We start from the raw sequence: 12,182 nt of genomic DNA on the forward strand, positions 1-12,182 counted from the left end.
GACCAAAACCCAAGTGAATATCAATATTAGGGTTAGTCATTACCCATTTGTTAAAAAACAATCAAAAAGATCCCATATGTGCAAATTATCTCCCAAGAATATGTCTAATAACAGGTTTCACAAGAGAAAACATTACCCATCACTTTACGTGAAAACCCTCAACATTTGTCTAGAAAACTACCATTAATGATTCATAAATAATGTTTAAATAACATGATATTCGAGAAATAATATTAGGGGAAGAGTCACATGCCTTATATAAGATGATTCACGGAAGGATTCTTTACCCCTTAGCCTTTTGATGAACATTCTTGAAACCGTAGCCTCCAATCTTGAATAAGTTTTGAGAGTGTTTTTGATTTTTTATATGTGAAGAATGAATGAAAAAATGAGGTTATAAGTCATGGGTTATAAGGATTTAGGTATGGAAAATGTCTAAAATGTCCTCAGCTAAAAGCTGTAAAATGAACTCCCAGGAGGGTACAACTCCATAACAAAATCGTACCCTAACTCATACCCTAGGCCTCACCATGGACCCTTAAACTGTCCAAGGTACGACTACCCAAGAATGAATCATTTCCAAGGGTACGATTTGTACCAAGAAACCCATACCTCAGCCAGTTTTCACTAGATCATGACCAACACTTCATACTACTAGGTAGAAGGGAGAGAATAAACCATATGTTTGACAGTGTGTTACCAACATAGACTGGTCTATATAAGATAAGGAAGGGTGAAATTTATACCCTAGCATACTCTTGGTATGCTCAATCCGTGTCCAACCCAGAACCTTAAATATTGGGGAAATTTTCTAAGGGTCTAAAGCTTAGGTGTTTAAATTCTGTCCACTTGGATCATTCGTCCTTAAATAAAGTGTAAGGAATAGACAAGCATGTGTTAACACAGTATTACACATCAAAAAAATCATCAACCAAGTTAGAACACAAAGACATACAACAAGGATAAAACAAAACACATGCCACGATCATTTATCAATCACTGATTTATTCAATTGACTTTGGGACTCTAACCCATTGTTTATCAAAACACTTGCTCAATTCCTAATTTAGGGACTTGAAACCATGACCTATCTAGAGGTAAATCATGTTAAGAAGATTAACATATACCTCAAGCATGAGTTTTCGAAATGTAAAACAAATGCGGATACTTGGACTTCATGTCCTCTTCCACCTCCCAAGTAGCTTTCTCGAACTTTTGGTTCCTCCATAAAACCTTCACCGAAGCCACCTCTTTCATTTGCAACCAGTAAACTTGTTGATGTAATATCCTCAATGGGACCTCCTCATAGGACAATGAGTCTGAAACACCAATGTCCTCCAAGGGAACAATCAATAAAGGTCCACCTACATATTATCGTAACATGGACACGTGGAATACATAATGGATGGAGCTCAAACTACAGGGAAATTCCAACTCATAGGAAACATTACCAACCCTCTTTATTATCAAATAATGACGATTATATCGGGGACTCAACTTTTCTTTCTTATCGAATCGCATTACTCCCTTCATGGGACAAACCTTTAAGAATACCCAATAACCAAAATTAAACTCTAAATCCTTACTCCTTACATCCGTATAGCACTTTTGGCAACTTTGAGCGGCTTTCAACCATTGACGAACCACCTTCACCTTTTCCAAGGCTTAGTAAATCAAATCGGCGCCAAACAACTTACCTTATCCTTTATCCCAATTAAAAGAACAAAACTTGATAAATTTAAAATAGCAACATGCCATACCAATATTGCGGAGGTTAACCTCCGCGATAGGCCCTATCATAGACCCTCGCTTCCTCGAGGTCCCAAAATGACCCCAAACCCCTTTTGCAAAATCTAAAACATTCTCAAAATACCATTTAAATATCTCTATACACAATTTAAGTCAAAAATAAAAATTACATATCGGGAGGTTCAAAAATAAAATCATCAAATTTTACGAGGTCTCACATTATCTCCCCTTAGGATTATTCATCCCCAGTTGATGAGTTAGGATACTTTTAGCACGGGAATAGAAAAAATACACCAGAATCAAATGACAAACTAAAAAGTTAAAAGAGGAAAATGAAACTCATACCTTATGCACTTTCATCCAACACAGGGAACAAGAATGGGTACTTGTCCTTCATATCTTCCACAGCTTCCCATGTAGTATCTTCTAACTTTTGATTTCTCTATAGAACCTTCATCGAGGCTAAATTTTTTGTCCTCAATCTATGAACTTGCCTATCCAATATCTCCACCTGGGCCTCTTCATAAGACACCAAATCTATGACAACAACATCCTCTACAGACTCTATCAAAGAAGGATCACGCACACACTTTTTCAGCATGGACACATGAAACATTGGATGAACTAAAGCTAAACTTTTAGGCAACTCTAACTCGTAAGCAATATTCCTAATTCTCCTCAAGATCTGATATGGGCCAACATAATAGGGACTGAGCTTCCCCCTTTCCCAAAACTCATGACTCCTTTCATAGGATAAACCTTCAAGAATAACTAATCACTTACATTAAATTCAAACTCTATTTACCTCCCATCCGCATAAGACTTTAGGTGACTCTGAGCAGTCTTATGTCTTTCTCTAATCACTTTCATCTTCTCTATGGCTTGGTGAACTAAGTCAGGACCGAACAACCTAGTATCACCCACCTCAAACTATCAAATAGAGGACCTGCATCTCCAACTATAAAAAGCAAAAAAAGGAGCCATTTAAATGCTAGAATAATAACTACTGTTATATGTGAACTAAATAAGAGGCAAATGATCAACCTAAATCCCTTTTAAATAAATCACGTAAGACCTTACCAAATCATCTAAAGTCTAAATAGTATGTTCCACTTGTCCATCTATTTGAGGGTGGAAAGTGGTGCTAATGTTCACTTAAGTGCCAAAACCTTTCTAAAATGAACGCCAGAAGTGAGATAAAAACTGCATACCTCGGTCTTAAATGATGGACACAAGTGCTCCATGTAACTTGATGATCCTATGAATGAACAATATATCATAATCGTCTCCTGAGTAGTTAGTCCTCATAAGCAAAAAGTGAGCAGACTTAGTCATCCGATCCATAATGACCCAAAAAGAATCATACTAATTTTGAGACCACAGAAAACCCATAATGAAATCTATATTGCTCATCTACCACTTTTATATGGTTAACTCTATCCCTTAATACATGACACCAGACCTTAAATGCTCAACCTTAACTTACTGACAAACCATAAACTTAGCTATAAAATTTACCACATCATAATTCATATTGTTCCACTAATAGTTTTACTTTAAGTCATGATACATCTTAGTTGAGATGAAATTTATATGTGGATTCATGAGTCTCAGTCAAAATCCTTTCCCAAAGTCCACCAATATCAGGAGCACACAATCTTACTTGATACCTTAAGATGAAATCTTCCCTAATCTCAAAAGCCATTACCATTTATTTTCCCACATTATCCTTAATCTGGATAAGTATGAGATCCAAAGTTTGCTTCGCCTTCACCTTAGCACCAAGAGATTATTTAACCACTTCTTGAACAATCACTCTCCATCCTCTAAGTCCAAAAAATAAACTCCCAAGTTAGCCAACTTGTCAATATCTTTCAATAATCTTTTTTTCTCCTCCTAAACATGAGACAAACTTCTCATTGACAACCTTCTAAGAGCATCAACAATAATATTAGCTTTACCTTGATGGTAATGGAGACTCATGTCATAATCCTTAAGTAGCTCAACCCACCACCTTTCTTGAGGTTTAGTTCCTACTATATAAATATAAACTGAAGGCTATTATGATTTGAATAGATGTTTACAAGTACTCCAACTAGATAATGGAGCCAGCTCTATAAGGCAAAGACCATAGACTCCAACTCTAGATCATGAGTCAGGTAATTTCTCTCATGAACCTTAAGCAACTTGGAAGTGGAGGCCACAACATTATCATGCCACATCAAAACACAACCCAATCCCACATGAGATGCATTACAAAACACAACAAAACCATCAGTACTCTCAGGCAGGGTCAAAATTGGTGTAGAAGTCAACTTACCCTTTAACTTCTTAAAACAACCTTCACAAGTATCTGACGACAATAACTTAACCTTTTTCTAAGTCAACCTTGTCAATGAAGCACCAATAGAAGAGAAGCTTTCCACAAATATTCTATAATACTAGTCAAACCTAAAAAGTTTCTAATGCTGGTTGGAGTCGTGGGTCCAGGCCGCCTTTTAACTGCCTCAACTTTCTGTGGATCCACTATGATCCCTTCACTAGAAACAACATTCCTAAGAAAGGTGACAATACTCAAAGATGATTCAGATAATCCTCTTTAATCTTAGAATACATTAAGATGTCATCAATGAAGACAATAACAAATAAATCCAAAAACTACTTGAAAACCCAATTCATAAGATCCATAAAACAAGTCAGAGCATTGGTCAACCCAAATGATATCACCAAAAACTCGTAATGACCATACCGAGTTTGGAAAAAAGTCTTTGAAATATTAATCTCCCTCATTTTTAATTGATAATAGCTCAAATGAAGATCAATCATTGAGAAACACCTAGCACCCTGAAGTTGGTCAAAAAGATCATCAATCCTAAAAGGGGATACTCATTTTTATGGTATATAGACATTCAAAGGGGGACCCCTCTTTATTTCGCACGAAAAGCATAGGAGAACCCTATGGAGAGACATTGGACGAATGAACCCCTTATTAAGCAAATCTTTTAATTTCTCATTTTGCTCTTTTAATTCAGTCGGAGACATGTTATAAGGAGGAATGGAAATAGGACGGGTATCCGATAGAAGATAAATCACAACATCTACTTCCCTATCGAGAGGATTTCTGGAAAGATCATCGAGAAACACTTTAGGAAATTCACTAACCATAGGGAAAGGTTGTAAAGAGGGACTTTAAGAATAAGAATCCTTAACCCAAACTAGATTATACAGACATCCTTTTGAAATTAATTTATAAGCTCTAGGATAGAAAATAAACCTTTCCTTAGCACAAACGAACTCCCATCCCATTCCAATACCGATTAATTAGGAAAGTGAAAAATGACCTTTTAGATCCTACAATCAAGATAATCATATCATGAATGAAGCTAATCCATCCCCAAAGAACATTAAAATCCACCATATCAAGCTCTATCTAATCAACCAATGTCTCTCTAAGAAAGATGGACACCATACAACCCGATAGATTTTCCTAGAAACATTGGAATCACCTACCGGAGTAGACACAGAGAAGGGGTCAAACATCTATTTAGAACCAAAACCAAAGTATATAGCCACAAAAGGAGTCACATAAGACATAGTAGAACCCAGATTAAGAAAATAATAAATATCATGAGTGAAGAGCTGTAATGTACCAATAACAACATCTGGGGTGGGAATAGATCAAATTCTTGATGGGTATCAAGTGAATAATGATGATTTTGGCCAGGGCTTGTACCAGAAGTAGCTCCCTTAGGAGCAGAAGTTAAAAATATGGTAATCAAAACCTTATTAGCCCTAGTGGAAACCCTAGTTGAAGGATAATCTGATTGCATATGACTAAGTTGACCACAATTATAGCACCAATTTGTCCTCTCCTTACAATGTCCACTATGAAGCTTTCTACAAAAATGACAAAGAGGATAAGGTGGGGTTGACTGAGCTCTACTAGCCTGAGACTGGGCACCCTGTGCCTTAGGACCACTGTTATCCTAAAAATAATGATCACCTGAAGGCTTAGGATAGAGAGCATTGGCAGCCAAATACAAATTTACCTAATTTTTCTTCTTAGTCAACTGCCTACCATCTCTCCCACTGTTCTGCTAATGTACACCCTGCTCTGAATAACTAAACTTCTTATTCTGCGTCTCTCCCAAATCTACATGTTTTTTTTCCCATCCTTAACCTGTTGCATATAAACCACCAGCCTAAAGATGTGTATATAATTATTCAACATAATAGCCTTACATTCCTGAACTAAATCATGGGACAAACCAGAAGAAAACTTTCTCATTTGGGACCTTATATAGATACCATCTCTGGAGCATAGCAAGCCAACTACTAAAACTGTAGAGCATACATATTTACACTCATCTTTCCTTATTTCAAGTTTACAAACTCTTCACCTTAGCTTCCCTCAACTACTAAGGAAAAAAGTCATCAAAAAAGGTACTTGAAAAGTCCTCCCACACATCTTGTACAACATCATCACCACTCGTTGCTTCTTATTCCTCTTACCACTAGTAAGAAACATCTTTCAACTAATAGGCAAAAACCTCCACACCCTCCAAATCAATAGCTTGCATCACCCTAAAGATTTTCTCTATCTAATCAATAAACCCTTGTAGATGCTTCTCAACCTTAGAGCCTATAAAGGTTGGGGAATTCAACCTCTTAAATTGGCAAACCCTAGTTACCTTAGATGAATAAGCAGCAGAACCAACATGGTCAGACTGATGAGACTGTGATGCCATAAATTGAGTAATTATAAAAATAAACTGATGGAACTCTGCATTAGAGATATCTCCCTGAGGCGACTGAGCATAACTGTCACTAGCTTAGGAAGCTCAAGGAGGACTGGTAGGGATCAGTGGATCCCCATGTAGGGTAGTACAATCAGGAGTAGGGACCTTAAACCAGGTCCGCACTTTATAAATAGGGTGAGCTACCTCCATATTTTCCTTAGGTGGGATAGAGTTTCCAGCAGAATTCCTATGACCATCATATCTTTAGGGAGGAATGATCTAAAATACAACAAAGCGATGAGTTAGAGAAGTTTCATAATACTAGACTCTATAGCCTAAAATAAAACACAAGAAAGAGAAACATTCCTAAATTCCTTGTATCCTCTTCCTTATAAGTGTGGCATTCTACACACCCATATAAAAGGCTCTACTCGACATTGCATTATGGACACCCAACAACCCTAAACTGTTATCTGATTAAAGCTTCTTATGACATGACCCTGAGCCTAGTTGTGACGGGTATGTTAAGCCCACCATAGAAAGGAGACCACAACGTTAGCCTAACCTCAAGATCACAATAATAATAATAAAGTAGAATCCAATCAAGAAAGAAATAAATGTAGATAAAATAAAGAAAGTCTAAGAATCTAAAAAAACGTCCAACCCACATTTTTCAATGATAGCCTCTAAAACTAGAATAACATCTAAGTTGGTACATGCCCCTGACTATGACTAAAAATAATCCAAAAGTACAATTATAATAAGGAAAGAATAATGAAATGATGTGGCCTTCCGAAGGATAGAGGCTTACCACTTCACAGACACTAAACAAACATGATCAACTACCTAATACAACACAGAAGCAATAGAAAAGTCTTTTGACCCTACATCATTAAATGATGTAGCATACTAGGACGATCAATGGGGTAAGCACGGGCATGTAACTCAAGGAATAAGGATAAGATAATGAAAATACCAAAAATCCAGTCATAATCTATATTCACCACTTTTATATACATATATATAGTATGTCGGGATAGGAAAAAGTGTCATGAACATGAGATATTAAAATTTTAACCTGAACTATGTAGCTCGATCCATCCTAAAGGCACCTATGTGCTATATGGGTTTAGCTCCCCTATTGAAAAGGCCCCAGTCTATGTTAGCTGCATGGACTGAGAAAAAATAGAGGGAAATCTAAAGCCACCAAGTCAATAGCCATCTAAATATATATATATATATATATATTTATCAAGTGTTCTCAAAGCACTCGATCGTATAGACCCCCAACGCCGATAATGTGGTTTCCAGTGTTTGTTCCTCAGATACTTACACCTTCGATGTGAGCTACATAATTCCCTTTAAGCCTACATTAAAATAATTTGTGCATAAATCAATCTATTAACCTTGTAGTCATTCATTTAGGCATTTACCACTTTGTATCGTCATACTAATACGCTTGAAAGCTAATATACTTATGCCAAACCAATCCACAAAATCAAATTGGACTATTAAGTTTAGTTTAAAATCTAAAATCAAGGCTACCAAGGAAACCCAATACCATTTTACTTCATTTATACTTTAATGTAATGTAGTGGTTCAAAAACATGTGAAACCATGCAATTTTCCATATTCAAAATCAAGTTTAAAAAATGGGTTGAGGTTAATGCAATTATCTAGCAAAAATTCCATCAACTTGGGGAACCCATGTCCCCCATTCCAACCATTTATACCATGCACCAATTCACTCCTAAGAACATTAATTTAAAGCGTGAATAATCAATTTGGAACATGGGACAAATAATTCAATCACTAATAACAAAAATCCATCAACCCAATTTCAAAACCCATAATTAAATCACAAGAAAATCCATTCAATTAATTTCACAATGTAAAATTAAAGTTAGGAAATGAAAAATATGTTTGAAATACATAAAGAATTAAAGTCAATTCTAAGTTTTGAGCTCGAATGATATCATAAAAACCTTAAATATTCTTGGGTTTTGAGTTCAAGAGAGAAAGAGAATGAATTGATCTTTGCAAGGTGAAGGGAATGTAGTTATTTTATGTTATAAGGTCGTACAAGGGGTAAAAAATACCACAATCCCCTCACTCTAAGTGAAAAAAAAATAAAACAGGACGAATTTGAAATAGCAGAGCAGCACGACAATATTTTAAAGAGTAGCCTCCGTGCCATGCCAATATAGCTGAGGTTAACCTTCGTGACACGACCTTATTGTGGACCCTCAATGCCTTGGAGGTGCCAAAATGACCCCGAACCTCTTCCAAAAAATTTGAAACTCTATGAAAAAACCCTTTTAACATCCCTAAATATAATTCTAGACAAAAATGAACCTTACGCATGCGGTATGTTAAAAAATAAAATCATCAAAGTCTTATGAGGTCTCATAATCGCCTACCATACAAAACTTCGAATGGGTCTAATACTCGAGTTAAATTTTTATTATATGCAAGCTCTACCCAGTCTAAAATCTAGTTCCACTAACATACATAATCCAATAAACTAGAATGGTGCAAATCCTCCAAACCTGAATAGTCTTCTCTTACTGCCCATTATTTTGGGGATGAAAGGTATAGCTAAGGTCAACATGTGTACCCAGCTCCTCCTAAAAGTTCTTTGATAAGCTATAAGAGAACTGATAACCTTGGTTTCACAATCCTATTTTCTATGTCATAATGGAACTTACTTTATTCCAGCTGTAGGTAAGCCAAATTATAGTTTAGAACTAAAAGTAATGAGCTAATTTGTGGGAAATGGCATAACTGCTAGAATTATGCAAGTAACTAAACTACAAGACATAAATCAATAATATAATAACATAAATAGGGAGAACTAAGAGAAATGTAATATCATCCCATGACCTAGTATAGTCGGTATAAGTGTTGCGCCCAAAAGCAAACGCAATTATACGTGGTTTCTCTAAGTAATACGGTGGCCTTATAAAAAGACAAATATCAATCCCTCAGAGATATGTTAACAACTAACAAAGCTTTGTTCACTAATAATATTAATCAAGTACTATGTAATCTAAAGAGTTTTAAAGTTATAATGTAATACAAACTAAAACAATGAAGTAAATCAAAGTTCATGGAAAACTAATGGAGAGAAACATAGGATCAAGGAAGTGTGAACAATCATACTATGTAATATAACTTCATTAGTTAGGTTTTTTTATTTTTTTTTGTTTGTTCAGGGGGTCTATACCATGACTATGGTCTTCCGAACCTCTAATTAATTATCTAACTTAGCCCCATAACTATATCATTCAGCATGGATGTGAGAACTAAGTTAAAGTCTTTATTATATATCCCGTACTTAAAAAAATAGGGAATTTAAGTATATTCCTATCCTAAGTGAAAATCACAACATCATTCTATGAAGATTACGATCCTATTCTATTCATCCCACATTCTACATTACAATTCATACTTATGGGTTCACAATATAGTTATAACATGTATGCTAAGGGTCATGAATCCTTAAAATAGTAATAAAAAGGATAAATAAACAGTGAATAATGATAAAAAATCATAGCCAAATCAATTCAAAACAATAGTACTCATGCTCATTTCCTTATACCCGGACAAAGGTGTTTAGCCGCTCATGGACGTAACAAGAATCACAAGAGTAAAATACATGTCAAAATCCATAAACAAACTAAATTAAAGATATAAGAATGCTAATTGAAGGGTTCTCCATCCTCCATTTAATCCCCAAGGTCATCTAAGGTGTTTACACAACTGTTTAAGTGTTCTATTTATACTGGACAGTAAATGCCGAATTTGTCTTAAGGGCGTACCACACCAATAGCACGCCATGTAGGCAGAGTGGATTTCTAAAATACATGGAACACTGTAAATTAACATCCACAAAGTTTTAAAGGGTGTTTCATAGCCTTATCACATCACCTAGATAGCGTGGCACGCCAAGCACTCAAAAAATACCCAACTTTGCCAAGCTTTGTCCCATGCTTTTGTCTTTTAACTCCATGATTTATAGTGTAGTTTCCAACTTATTTCCAACACTTAATCAACTATATAGCATATTGATCAAATCAAATGTATTCCTAAAACATCAAAACCCAAACATTAGAACATTAAACATACAATTTAAGACAATGAACTAGTGAAGGCCATAGCTTAAAATAAGAGTACTAGCTTTTGTCCCTTGATTCTTAACTTGGTTTTTTGACTCCAAATTCTATATGAACAGAATTTGAACATTATATTTACATAAAATAACACTTAGATGCTTATTTGTACCATGAACTACTTATTAAGAATAAGAGAAGTCCTCTAAACTAAGCTACTATTTATTAAGCACAAGAGAAGTCCTTTAAACTAAGCTAAGTAAGCTTAGATGACAACACTAGGGTGTATAAATCCTTCTCAGCTCATCACCCTACACTTAAAGCCTTTTTTATCCTTGAACAAATATTTAATCTCAGCATCATAATCAGGGAATACTCCATAATTCTGCAACCATAAAGACATTAACGCTAGTACTACAATGACTACGCAGGATGCAAATTTTTACACTAAGCATCTTATACACATAATTAAAAGCTTATGAACATTACTTCAAAGCATCATAACCTCAAAAATTGATTCACCAAGTTGGAAAACTCATGTATACTACTCAATCATATAAATAATATAGTTCACACAACTATCATCAAACATGTGCCCTCACAACAAGAGAGTTACCCATACTCACTCACATAGATACAATCATTACAAGAATGGGTATAAAAAATAATTTATGCTCACTCTGACAAAGAATTCACAAGTTACACAAAATGAACCATAGTCTTGACCTTAGTGTAGTACTCCACTAATATCAGGATATTAGGACTAAGGAGAAATAGTTCTTTAAAGGTTGTAATGTAGGCTAAGGGAAAGGTAGTAACTATTTGGCAAAAAGTAGTGACAAACTTTAGTAAGAGCTTTAATACATTACACTTTTCATTCCGATCTCTCTAGAACAACTATTTTCAATCACATTAACACACATAGTTCTATTATTTTTCCCCATATTATTAGGCTAATTCGCATGCAATGTAGTAGGAGTATTATCTATGTGTACATTGTTCAATTTTGAACAATCGTCATTCTTTTTACTGCCCAACTCTTGGGGGCTTCAATTTCACCTTTTATCTTCTTATTTTTTACACTACTTAACTTATTCAGATTTTACTAATGCACTAAGGATCTTTGGATAAAATTTAGGTCAAACAATAAAGGGAAACAGGCTATATATGAGTCTACAAAAAATAATAAGCTAAAGGCTATATGGGGTTAACTATAATTTTGCGCAAGGGTAGATAAAAGAGGGTATAAATCATGTCTATCAAAGAAATTCCTATATCATCTCCTAAACCTGCACTCTTTATAGCTTTTTTAACATACACCAGGGACATTCGGGGTATCTTATGCACAAAGGAATGCACAACAACCTCACTCCATAAATTTCACATTTTCACCTCAAGTAGGATCCACATAGACTCTTAACCAAACAATCATATGAATTTACAATTGTGCCAACAATGTACAAAAGTCATACACTAGAGCTTAGGAGTCTCAAAGGTAGTAATTTACAAAAACAACATGCTTTTTGCATACAACACAACTCGTATCATGTAATCATACATATCACTAACAAGGAAATCTCAA

This window comes from Capsicum annuum, chromosome 4, assembly GCF_002878395.1.
Source record: "Capsicum annuum cultivar UCD-10X-F1 chromosome 4, UCD10Xv1.1, whole genome shotgun sequence".
Classification (NCBI taxonomy): Eukaryota; Viridiplantae; Streptophyta; class Magnoliopsida; order Solanales; family Solanaceae; genus Capsicum; species Capsicum annuum.